The sequence below is a fragment of the Mixophyes fleayi genome, chromosome 4 (genome assembly GCF_038048845.1).
Source record: "Mixophyes fleayi isolate aMixFle1 chromosome 4, aMixFle1.hap1, whole genome shotgun sequence".
Lineage (NCBI taxonomy): Eukaryota > Metazoa > Chordata > Amphibia > Anura > Limnodynastidae > Mixophyes > Mixophyes fleayi.
In genome coordinates, this window is record NC_134405.1 from 81,666,758 (window position 1) to 81,679,903 (window position 13,146).

The following is a 13,146-nucleotide window of genomic DNA, read 5'->3' on the forward strand; positions in this document are numbered from 1 at the left end:
CTCTGCACTCATGGTGCCCCGATCCCACAGGTGAATCAACTTTAGGAGTCAGTCCTGGCGCTTGCTGGACGTTCTTGGGTGCCCTGAAGCCTTCTTCACAGCTATTGAACCTCTCTCCTTGAAGTTCTTGATGATCTGATAAATGGTTGATTTAGGTGCAATCCTACTAGCAGCAATATCCTTGCCTGTGAAGCCCTTTTTGTGCAAAGCAATGATAACTGTACGTGTTTCCTTGCAGCTAACCATGGTTAACAGAGGAAGAACAATTTTTCAAGCACCACCCACCTTTTAAATCTTCCAATATGTTATTCTAACTCAATCGGCATGACAGAGTGATCTCCATCCTTGTCCTCGTCAAGACTCTCACCTGTGTTAAGGAGAGAGTCACTGACCTGATGAACAGAGGGGAGCCAGTCAGCCATGGACTAGGTTGAAAGACAGAGAGCTGAGCCACAGGGCATGGTATTGATTTTCGTTGTTAACAGCAAGACATTTAATATTGTGGCTGACCCTGTTGAAGGCCAACCACCAGGAAGGACCCCAATACTAGGACTGGCCCTCTAAAGGCAGGAGCAATCCCTCTCCCCCAAGCTAGAAAAATGTGGCTGCATGGTGGGTACATAAGTCAAGGGGCCAGCGCAAAACCCTCTTAACTCATGGTCTCATGTGCACTGCACACCCTGCATCTATGGTAGATGCATTTTTAGGGGAGTTCCTGCTGTCTGGAAGGATGAAGTGCAATTTTTTCTAAAAATTTATGAAAACAAGGTGCTTTTCTTTAAATTAATGAAATGTGCACAAGTGAATAAAATAATTTGAAAAAGTGCAGACAGGACAATTAAAATTATTATTATTCATTATTTAAATGGTGGTTCTAAAGTGGCAGGAGGTTGGACTATATTTTATTTTGTGTAGTGTTATGCCCTTATAAACCATGCAGGTGTCACAGTGACACCTAAGCAACATACTGTCACACTAAAGACAAAGGATATCACAAAAAAATCTAGTTCCAAATTAAGCAACATGTTTTTTGTTTTGTTTTTAATATTTTTTTTTTTTATGTTTCTTTTAAGCTGTGTCAGCATTCAAGACCAAAAATACATTGCATTACATATTTTTCTGTTACTGATTTGCTGTAATCCACAGTGGTCGGTATTATCTAAAACATCTACAATATGTGATGATATATCTTTATGCTACAACACATATACAAATAATGTATATTTCTGATGGGAATCATGATACATTCCTTGGGTTGAGATGCTGTGTGAGATAATAGCAGTGCCGCTATGAACCCTGGTATACAGACACAAAGTTCCACCATAGTGCTTTATTCTGTGGCAGTGAGGCGGTTAATGTTCCTGGCAAAGATTACATTGGTAATGTGGGAATGGAGCTTGCCTGGCACAGCTGTCTTTTGACTTGTGCAACCTCCAGGACTTTGCAACATCAGAGGCATTTCATCTGGGATGTCAGAGTTCAGCTTCAAAGCCTTTGATGTCTCCTCTTATTAAAGTTTAACTGGGAGCAGATGTATCAGAGCCCCTCTCTATCCATTCATGTACAGGCCCCTCACAGACAGCACTCCTCCACTGCTGGGCTGCTCTCTTTCCCATGCCAGTCAGCAGAGAAGACACTGCAAGTACCATTCTCCATGCCACAGAGAGGCAGCCTGTAGCTCTCTTGCTGGGGTTGCCCTACAACCCTCAGCATGATCTGTAATTCTTAACAGCTGGATAGCCACTGATGGCCTCAGCCGGATCTATACAAATATGGACAAACTTCCCAAATTACCATTTATTGTAACTTAAAGAAAAATTCTACCTGTTTTTATTTTTAAGGATTAACTCCCCCCTTCTAGTTGTCAGTTCCAGAATTCCCGCAGTTCCTGAGGTACTCACACCTGCTGTCCTTGGTAATGGTCCTTTCTCCAGCGCTTGACACCCTGTACAATGAATGCACACCTTATTGTAGTGTGTCAGTGATGCTGATTGGTCATGGCTCGCCTCCAACCATCCAAGCAACATTATTGACACATCTCAATGAGTGATGTATTGACTTAATGTGTGGTAAAATTATAACTATTCACCATTTATTTAGATTATTTATCATTCAGTAGATGTACAGCCTGATCATCATTATAGACTTAATTACATTTTTGTTTTGGACAATACAGACACAAGATGAAAGAAGACAACAGAAGCTTTGAATGCTAGGAATCTCAGGATTTAAGTTATACATAGAAACAACATAGTTTTGCTAAATTTCACATTTAAAAGATATGGCAAATACACCAGCCCAGAGGCTGGAGGTGACAGTACATCAGCAGCACAGCAGATCTTGGGGGATTTAGCAGTGTATGGTCAGATTGGAATAGCGTCACCAAACCCCCTCCTACCCCCTGTCACATGGCCTCTCCTCTGCAGGGCCGGTGCTAGGGTCCGTGGCGCCCTAGGCACATTTTCAAAATCGGCGCCCCCACCCTGCACAATTACAAAATAGTGTGTAAGTCTGCAGGGTGGGGGCGTCGATTTTGAAAATGTGCGTCTTTTCTTACCTTAACTTGCCTCCTCTCTGCTCCCCTCCACTCACTGACACTGCCAGTGAGTGGAGGGGAGGAGACGGAGCAGAGAGGCGGCGGTGGTGAGCAATAGTCCCTCCCCCCTCCCTGTGGATGTATCTGAAGCTGTGCGGCGACCGTGAAAGGTATGGTCAGCGGTCACAGTTTTAAAGGCATTTTTAATCTTTGGCGCCCTCCAGAGCCCGGCGCCCTAGGCAACTGCCTAACCTTGCCTAATGGGAGCTCCGGGCCTGCTCCTCTGGGATCTCCCGGAGGAGAGTTTTAAAAAGTCGGCAAGTGTGCTACATCCAACATTTGCCCCTGTACATGGCGAATAACTAAGAGATTATGGGGTCAATTTATAAAAAGGTGAAGGTTCCTTTCCTTTTTTATAGAAGCAGTGGAAATAGAAGAGCTACGGAATTAGTGGCACTATATAATAAATGATGATGATGATGATGATAAAATGGAAGCTCAAACCGGGCAGTTTCATGCATGGGCAAATTATAAGGTACTCTTCACTCTAGATAGCTTTATATTGTGATATACAGCTGTCACAGCTATAAAATATTAAGTGGCAGGAAAAAGTTTTTATCTCTGCAATAAATGTCATTTTAATTAAGGCCCTTTTATTATTTAAATACCTTACCTGTTGTACTATATGCTATAATGTAACATAGATTTTGAATTAAGAACAACATCTTGGGTGTGGAAACAACTGGTCAAAACAGTGATGGTTAAGAACAAAATATTTCTTAGCAGTTAAAACATTCTGATCAGTTATCAGAAAGGAGAAGATGTCAGTTTGGACTTTTACGTGAGATAAGGACCTAGTAACCCTAAGAAGGGTAGAAGAGTCTGGTAAAAGTCACCCTAAAAGATCAATTTGTCATGAGGTAACCTTGAAGCTGTGTCCAGGTGCCCTGATTCTGCCAATATTTGAAATAACTCAAAATACGATTCTGCTGAGTTTACGGTGATACAGATGTTAGTCCTGCCTTATATTTGGGCAACACTTGTTGACCCGCAAAGCAGTTTTTTGGGCATGAATGTATTTTTATGGATTTTTATGGTTGATTTCACACTGAGAGTTTCTACCCACAAACTTACACTATACAGACAAAAACTGGTGCCTGCTGCATCCTCTTAGCACTTCACTGGGTGCCATTTTCCTCAAGACAATGGGAAGTAATGTTTCATGCAGCATCTGGTGCTGTCATCTCATAGAAACATAGAATTTGAAGACAGATAAGAACCGATTGGCTCATCTAGTCTGCCCATTGTTTTATTAACCTATGGTAACCTTAAACCTTATTTGATCCCTTATTCTTTATAAGGATATTCTTATATCTATCCCAAGCATGTTTAAACTGCTCTACTGTATTAGACTCTACCACCACTGATGGGATGCTATTCCACTTATCCACTACCCTTTCTGTGTAGTAGTTTTTCCTCAAATTTCCTCTGAACCTACTTCCCTCCAGTTTCAGTGCATGTCCTCGTGTTCTAGTACTTCTCTTCCTTTGAAGAATGTTTCCCTCGTGTACATTGTTCAAAACCTTGATATATTTGAACGTTTCTATCACGTCCCCACTTTCCCTTCTCTGCTCCAAACTATACATATTAAGATCTTTTAGTCTTTCCGGGTAAGTTTTGTGCTGTAGGCCATGCACCATTTTAGTTGCCCTTCTTTGTACAGTTACTAATGTATTTATATCATTCTGGAGATATGGCCTCCAGAACTGAACATAGTATACTAGGTGAGGCCATACCAATGACCTATACAGTGGCATTATTATTGTTAGAGCATTACAGCAAGGGGAATTCCATCACATTGCTCATCACATTGCTCATTCCATCTCATTGCTACATCCCTGTATTGCTCACACAATCAACTTGGTGGTATAGAACTTTTTAAAAAATGACAGTGACATGCAGGAAATATTTTGGTTCATTTTCAGCATTCTGCAACAGCATGTAGGAGAATGCAGCAGCTGCAAGAAGAATAGAATTTGAGGGGGAATGTACTTTAGTACAGCGAATTAGTCACCTGTGAAGAGAGTGCAGACACTGTTAGCTTGAGTCAAGTGATTCCCCTAATTAGACTTTTTGAGAAGCAGCTAGAGAAATTGAAGGAGGAAATGAAACAAAGCAAATCCGCTAACTATATTGTAATTGTAGATTAAGTACTTAATTCGCTTTGTCAGGATCTAAGAGTTATCAACATCTTGAAATCGGATCACTACATTTTGGCAACTGTGCTTGATCCTAGGTTTAAGAGCTATGTCTTCTCTTTCTTTCTAACTGACCCAGATCTCAAGAGATGCACTGAGCTCCTGCTGACAGCTCAAGTGGTACATGACACAACGACGTCTCCTCCTTCAGTTTCTCTGGCAACTGCTTCTAGGAAAAAACTAAGCTTTCCCAAGACATCCAGTGGTGATGCAGATAAGTCAGCATAACATTTTGACATTTGGTCTGGTTTAAAAGAATTGGCCAAAAATTGTGACAGCTTTGCCATAAAATGAACTACAAATTCCATGAGGAAGGCCATTACCGGCAATTACATCAAAGTACACAGACTTCTGTGATGGTGGATTCCAGCGGGGATGAATTAGTATTGTTTGAGGATGATTTACACACTGATGAGTGTGAATATGATGACAGTGTAGATTGCAGGCAGGGCCGGATTAACCCGAGGTCTAACTGGGCTATAGCCCAGGGGCCTCGGGCATCCAGGGGGCCCTTCAAACTCCTCAGCAGCATTATTGATCGGTCGGGGGCGGGGGCGCCCCCGGCCCGATCGATGCTGCTGAGTACTGTCAGTGCAGTCCTCCGTCTCGCGCGCTGTAGTCTGCTTACTGAGGAGATCTCGCGAGAGTTCATGAACTCTCGCGAGATCTCCTCAGTAAGGAGCTTACAGCGCGCTGGGACGGAGGACTGCACTGACAGGTAAGTGCTTGGGGGGGTCCTCGCGGGGGGTGGGGGGCGGCGGACGGCTCACATTGGGGGCCTTGCGGGGAATGGAGGGCCCCTTAGCCCAGGGGCCTCCATTCCCTTAATCCGGCCCTGATTGCAGGTGCTGAAATCTAGCTGAGAGAAGGGAGCTACCTGATGCTGGTATGCTTGGTAATATTTTGGGTAGCATGACATCTTGGCAATTTTATGTTTTTCTACAGTAAACTTTCACCTTTATTTGAGAGGTTTTTTTTCGTTAAAAAGGTACAAGCTTTTTATTTACATTTTTGTTTCCCTGACTTAAAACCACTATGCACTTGAACATAGGCTTTAGCACATGAGGTAGAGGGATTAGTATCATCATGACTGAGACTGGAGAGTGACAAGAACAATGTCACCCCTCCTGTTTCTGTATGAGCTATGTTACAGTAGAATGTCACTGGAGACTTTTAAGAACACTGACAGCCCTATTATTACAATTTCAGTTTCAGCACTGAACCCTGCCACCTCTCCTGTTTCTGTGTGAGCTATGGTGCAGTAAAATGTAACTGCAGCTTTAGACCAAGCCTGCCAGCCCTATTATTTATATTTCAGCAATGACAATTAGCAATGGAGCAATCGAGCTCTCCTCTTTGTGTGTAGCCTATATAACACAGTAAAATTTGACTGCAAATTCAAAATACCAAGCCTGCCAGCCCTAGTATTTCTATTTCAGCAATGACAATTAGCAATGGAGCAATGGAGCTCTCCTCTTTGTGTGTAAACTATATAACACCGTACAGTTTGACTGCAAATTCAGAACACCAAGCCTGCCAGCACTAGTATTTCTATTTCAGCAATGACAATTAGCAATGGAGCTCTCCTCTTTGTGTGTAACCTATATAACACAGTACAATGTGACTGCAAATTTACACCAAGACTGCCAGTCCTATTATTTGTATTTCAGCAATGACAATTAGCAATGGAGCTCTCCTCTTTATGTGTTACCTATATAACACTGTATATTATTTGACTGCAGACTTAGAAGACCAAGCCTGCCAGACCTATTAATTCTATTTCAGCAATGACAATTAGCAATGGAGCTCTCATGAATGTCACTGGAGACTTTGAAGAACAATGCTACCCCTCCTCTTTCTATTCTACCCAACTGCTCTACAGACTGCCAAGAACTGTGCTACCCCTTCTGTGTCCCACTGTGAATTGGCAATGGATCGCCGTGAAGGGTGGTACTTATAGAATCCAAAACCCGCGAGACCAGACGACATAACGATGACTAGTTGCCTAGTTTTCAATTCCGAGGGTGCACGAAAGTACCGAGCCGGATCTGCTAGGTTCGGGTGTGTTCGGTTCTCGGGGAACCGAGCCTGAGCATCTCTAAAAAGAACGCATTTATTAGGATGTTGTTAATGTCTACTGAGCATAAATTCATTTTTTTCTCCTGATTACAAACACATGTTATAGTATGCATACAAGACTGTCATCACTATTGATCAGGACTTAGACTAGCCCCTTAACTGAAGCAAGAAATACGGCAGAAAAACACGTAACTTTGAGGTGGCCAGAGCTGGATTTGAACGTGGCTACATGTGATTAAACTTGGCACGCCCTTACTGTAAATTCAGTACAGCAAAATGCCCCATCTCCGCCCCGTTCACGCCTTGAAATCATAGGCTGTAGTAAGTGTCCTTTGCGTTTGGGCATTCACAGACGTATCTCACAGTTCTCAGCATGCGCAGAGCGATTTTGCGTACGAAATGCTCAAATTTGGCAGATACGTGCCTTGATGAATCATGCCCATAGTGTACATGATACTGTACATTTTTTGATGTGACATTCAAAACTGGCTTCATAGAAGGGAAAGAGAGGGGCAAAATTAAATGGCTTTATTTATATATCCATATAGAATTGCAGATATGTGTCCAAAAGCTTTTATAATTTTTTTATTTTTAAAAAAGCTCTGGGAAGAATTTGTATGTTAGTCCCAACTTCCTTCAGATGGACTCTTTCAGATCATAGTAAGTGGAACTTGCTTACTCGTAAATGCTGCATTGTCGTAGTCACCAAAACTGGCTTGGTGCCACATTCCCTGGCATTCATCTCCAGCCATAAATCAACTTGTCTGTGTTGATCACACAATGTCAGTACAAACCCCTATTTTACCAACAGCTTGCTGACTAATAAAGCAAGAGAGCTGAATGTTAACTCCTTGTATGCCAATTTAATCACAGTACCTCAACATTCCTCAATTCATGACAATACATAAAGGCGTAACATACTCACAGGGGGAGCAGCTACTATGGTGCTCACTGCTGGGGTGCCCCATGTGTATATGTGTTTTACTTCACCCAGTACATATTATTACTATCTGTTTTTTAAATAGCATCAACATATTACACAATGCTCTACCATCAAACAATCAACATCAACCGTTGCCACAGTGGAGCTTACAATCTAATATTTGACCTCCAACAAAATGTTCCAGCACCTATTTCAAGTCTTATCTAAACTAGCACTCTCTGATCCCCCCTAGTGGTGGTTTTGTGTATTCTATTTTTAACAACCTCAGATATTTCTACGGCATGTTTTTAGATGATCCCAATACTGGGAAGTGCTTATCTGCTTTTATTGGCCAGTGGTGTTTTCTTTTTAGCATATGTTAAGTAGGTTATATGTACTTCCCGTTTTAGGTTCAAGACTTGATCCTGGTTGCAGCCATGCAGACAAGTGTCACAGAGAAAAGAAGGAGTAGTGTTAAGGATTGAACGGACAGCGCCAAGGTCTTGTAAAAGTGCTATAAATGACCAGACACCATATAGATTATCTGCCAAAAAAAAAAGATTTCTTTGCCTGATCCTAATTGGAAGACTAATACTATATAAAGGATACTTACTGCCTTGCCAATACAGGGATATGGGTGGATATCTAGGCCTCAATCCAACATGAAGAAAATCCATTCGCTTTTTGCTTTAAGGGGGAGTTTTACTCAGGTCTCAGGCTAGAGAGGCATGTACTGGTCCTGTCCAGTCTGGAGAGAATGGACACCTGTCAAGTAAAAGGATTCAGCTCTTTGTTCTCTATCGAGATCTCATCCTGCTTTATCAGCTGGGAAAACTTAGCTCACCATGGGGGTCTTAAGGGTCCTACATGATGATGATATGTATATTGGTGAAGAGACTGTATATTATATTCAAATGCAACTTTGGAACAGAAATAGTGTTGTGAACAGGATTGGAGTTTTTATGTGAGACATCTGTGTAATAGAGAATATACTATATAACACTGAATATATACACATCCTCATAAGGTATTATATCATCATGTTCTTTCGATTTTATGCATAGGAATAATTTATTGTTGCAGGAACAAAAAATTTTGGCCTGGTAAGAGGCCAAGGACGCAATATACCCAATGTACCCTATATCTTCAGAATGTAAGCTCTAGCGGGTGTCCACTACCTACACTTTAACCATTAGTGGGCTACCCCCTTGTCACAATTACAAAAAAAGCACACACACGTGGTGGGTCCCACACTATACTGGGGAGCTAGCTTGCTCTGTAACCTTTCTGACTGCTCTCCCAAGTGGTCATAATGACCCCATCATCCACTGCATTATACAAAACTGTTGCATGATACAGCTTAATGGATTGCCCTCTGTCCTCTACAACAAAGAAAATAGGATTTACAAATATGATATTACAAATATCTACAATATGAAGGCTTTGGAAGGTTTATGCAAAATTGCTGGTTATGGGGGTCTGTGTGATATGGAAGGTGGTCTTTGCATTAAAGGGAACTGTGTAAAATGCCTTCCAACTCATTATGGCAGTGCCTGTGCAGTTTTTTAGACATCAGGGGTCTGCAAGCCAATCTGTGCAAAGTGATTGGCCAGGAGGGTCTGTGCAAAGTGGAGCTGACTGAAATAATAGTAAGGACACAGGTATAACCTTGTGGGGGAACTGAGGAAATAGAAGTTGTGGACTCCAAATAATCAGCTTTGAAGACTTTTCATCCACCACTAACTTATCCAATCTGCTGTCAATTGCCAGGTCGGTGAGGTGAAATCTGTGGCCATCTGAGTAAATAAGATCTACATGCACAGAGAAGTACGGTCTCCCAAAATGTTTACAAAAAACATAGACTTGAATTATAGTTAATGGATACAATTTTTAATATTTGACTAAAAGCTAACATAATTGTAATCAAAGTAAAACTAAAAGTCCAAAACCAAAATTCACATAAGTGGTCACCACAAATTTCTGAAAGCATGCATTTTATTTCTTATATAGCTAATAAAAGCATTACCTCCATGATTACAAAAGTAGAGCGAGGTTCAGCAATTTGTTTTATACTGAATTAAATGGGTTAACATAGCTCTGGCAATGACAGTTTCCCTAAGTCTGTCCTAATACAACTAGATTAATGTTATTACCCACACTACAAATTCAAATATTATACCCACATATTGCCAGAGATCACCACGCACAAATAGTAGCGCTGATATTAGCGTAGTTACTATAAGCTCAATACCAAGCCAGAAGCACTTATCTTGCAGCTTATTGATCCTCCTGACCACAACCAGTCAACAGACATTTTAGAATGTTGAACAACAACAACTCCCTCGGTCACCCAGGAGTGCAGCTTTACTATACCCAGTGTCCTGGATCATACCGGTCATTAATGGCATTTAAATTAATCATGAGAGGGGCATCGTTAAGCATTGAAACAAGTAGGCAGCAAAACTTACTAGCTACAGCAATATCATCCAAAACCTTCAGATTTAAGGAATACCCCCCCCCCCTCCCCAATTGGCATATTTCACTTAGCCAAACTATATTAGACTCTTAAGAATAAGGAGAGCTAGAAAAATCATTTATACCCGAGCAACTTAACCACATGAGTTCTATGGCCTGTAGGCCAGCTAAAGACCTGATTTTCCTATAAAATGCATAGGGAAGAAGTTCCCTTTGACTCACCATACAGTAGCATAACCATAATTACCATCCCCAATAAAGACACGGACACCAAATTAAAGTTGCAATACATGAACGGATTTATTAAATTGGATAATAACTTTTAACCTTGGAATGAATCTTAACTAGAAGCTAAAGAGGACTGTAAGGCAGACGAGAGCATGGCAGTCAGCAACAGCAAAACCAATAAAGGTGGAAAGGTCAGACCATAGTACCACCAACCCAGGATCATACCTTATCTATTGGCCGGTGCTAAATATCTAGTCCAACGGCAAGACTACACCCCCCTTATAACCGCCAGTATAAACCAGACAATACCGGCCAAGGGTCCTCCCCACAGGCGGACCAACCATACGATGACACCATAAACAAAGAGGAGGTAGTGACCTATGACCAGATCAACCGAGCACCATATGCACACTTACCGACTGCACTGCTCTCCCACTAAAACTAAATGACAACTATCAAACCTAAAATCCATCCAACTCTAATTTGCAGGGATGGAGGGAGGAATCCGGAAACAGGAAGACTCAAATCCTACAGGGGCTGCCTTATAACTGTGTAAAGAACCCTCCCCTTCCAGCCCCTATTGGCTGATACTCCATATGAAGCCACAGATAATAGGTGATTCATACAGTCACTCATCCCCATGATTTTAATTTCGTTTTGTCTAATGGCCGCACTTCTCTACATTTTAGTGAGACAGAAGATAAATAAAGAGCTCCCGTGCTATACTCGCTTTGTCTCCTATCCAAGACTGGTCCCGGAAATACAGAGATCCCATGTCTATCACCATGATGACTGCTGGATACTGAGACAGTCACAGACCATGGAAATGAAAGACGTGGCTTGAGGCGAACAGGAGGTCAGTGTTCATCACACCATATTTGTTGTGGCTGGTACAGGGAGGTCAATCTGAAGCGCTTGTAACACAGGATTTGTACTGGATGCAGAGGACTCCAGAGAATAACTATTCTGCACTGTATTTTTACACAAGCAAAACTAAGACAGTGATCTGCCCAAAGAGAGACACTCAATAAGAGTGGTGAGTATTCTATGGAACTGCATCTCACTTTGGTTTTCCCCTCGCCAGTTTTGAGAAGTTCTAAGCCTGTGGCCTGGTGCTGGAAACTTGCATAAAATAAGATCTTGGGCACAGACATTATAGAAGCCTGACGACTTGCTCGGTGAATTACCATAATCTACCTGGGATATTATCAGGATACAGAGCAAAGACAGCGTAATATATATTGAGCATAAGACATATAATAAGCTATAAGGATGGGAATTGTAGATGATGTAAATCATGGATTTTGCCTGAAGCCTCAGGTATTCTCCTAATACATCCATTTAATGAAGCCTAGGACAACTTCAAACTTTATTAAGATATATATAACAATTTATTAACTCAACAGCTGCCTATAACAACATCAAAATTGACGCCACACAATGCCTAACCAACCATAATGAAATTAAAAATGTGAAGTCCTTCTTGGGGGGATTTTAGCAAGACTACATAACAACTTTAAAATCGTATTATACAAAACCTGAAGTGTGGAAAGACAGCATCACCTTGACACTTTATCCAAAAATCAAGATATTAGCACTGGAACAAAGGCTTCAGGACTCTGTGACAAAACTTCTGAGTGCCTACAGAAGAGACAGATACTGGGCCTCATTCATCAAGAAACGTGTTTAAAAACGGAAATACATTGGGTATATGTATGTCCGTATTCAACAATGAGTGGATCTGAAGATACGTGTGTTGGTGAATACGGGTCTAGGTCCGCTCTACTCTAACAGAGTAGAGAGTACTCTAACACTGCAGGATACGTCCAATACATATATGGAATATCAAGTCCCAAATGAACACACAGAAAAAACTATTCAATAAATGTTACCTACTAATAATATAGTCAGTGATAACAAAACATTAAAAAATAAAAAAAGTTTTTTCCATTTTTTTATCCATAAAATACAGTTATTAGGATGCTATGAATGTCTACTATACATCATATACATTTTTACAGTTGCTCCTGATAGCAAATACATGTTCTCGCATGCATACACAGCCATTATCACTAGTAATCAACACTTACACTGGACCTGTAGCTGTGATGTGACTGAAAATCATGTACCTTTGAGATGCCCAAAGCTTGAATTGGAGGGTTCTTTGCGCGTAAAGATGAATTGTGCATTGTTGTATCCTCTGTCGTATTGTTTATTTCTGGGCATGCGCAGAGCGATTTTATGCTAAGTAGGGCACGTATCTGTATTTACGTTCCTTAATGATTCAGACCCACTATGTCTGGTAATGTAAATGTGTTATATTATGGTTGTACCTACTTACATGTCGATTACAATAGAGATGAAGGAGGAGGCAACATGAGGAAATTTCAAACTCCCTATTTTAAAACTTAAAGATATGCTGAAATACCATTATTGATCCTACCCTTTAAATTGTTTGAGAACTAAAGGTCAGCATAGTTTATATGTTACTTTACTGGATTTGGTAATAGAGATAACTAACTACATATGGAGTTTGACTTTTCGTTCAAACACAAAGAGTCATTCAATATAATACATTAAAGCAGTGGTTCCCAAACTTTTGCAGTTCGCGGCATCCTTAGAGTCTCCAAATTTTTTCAAGGCACCCC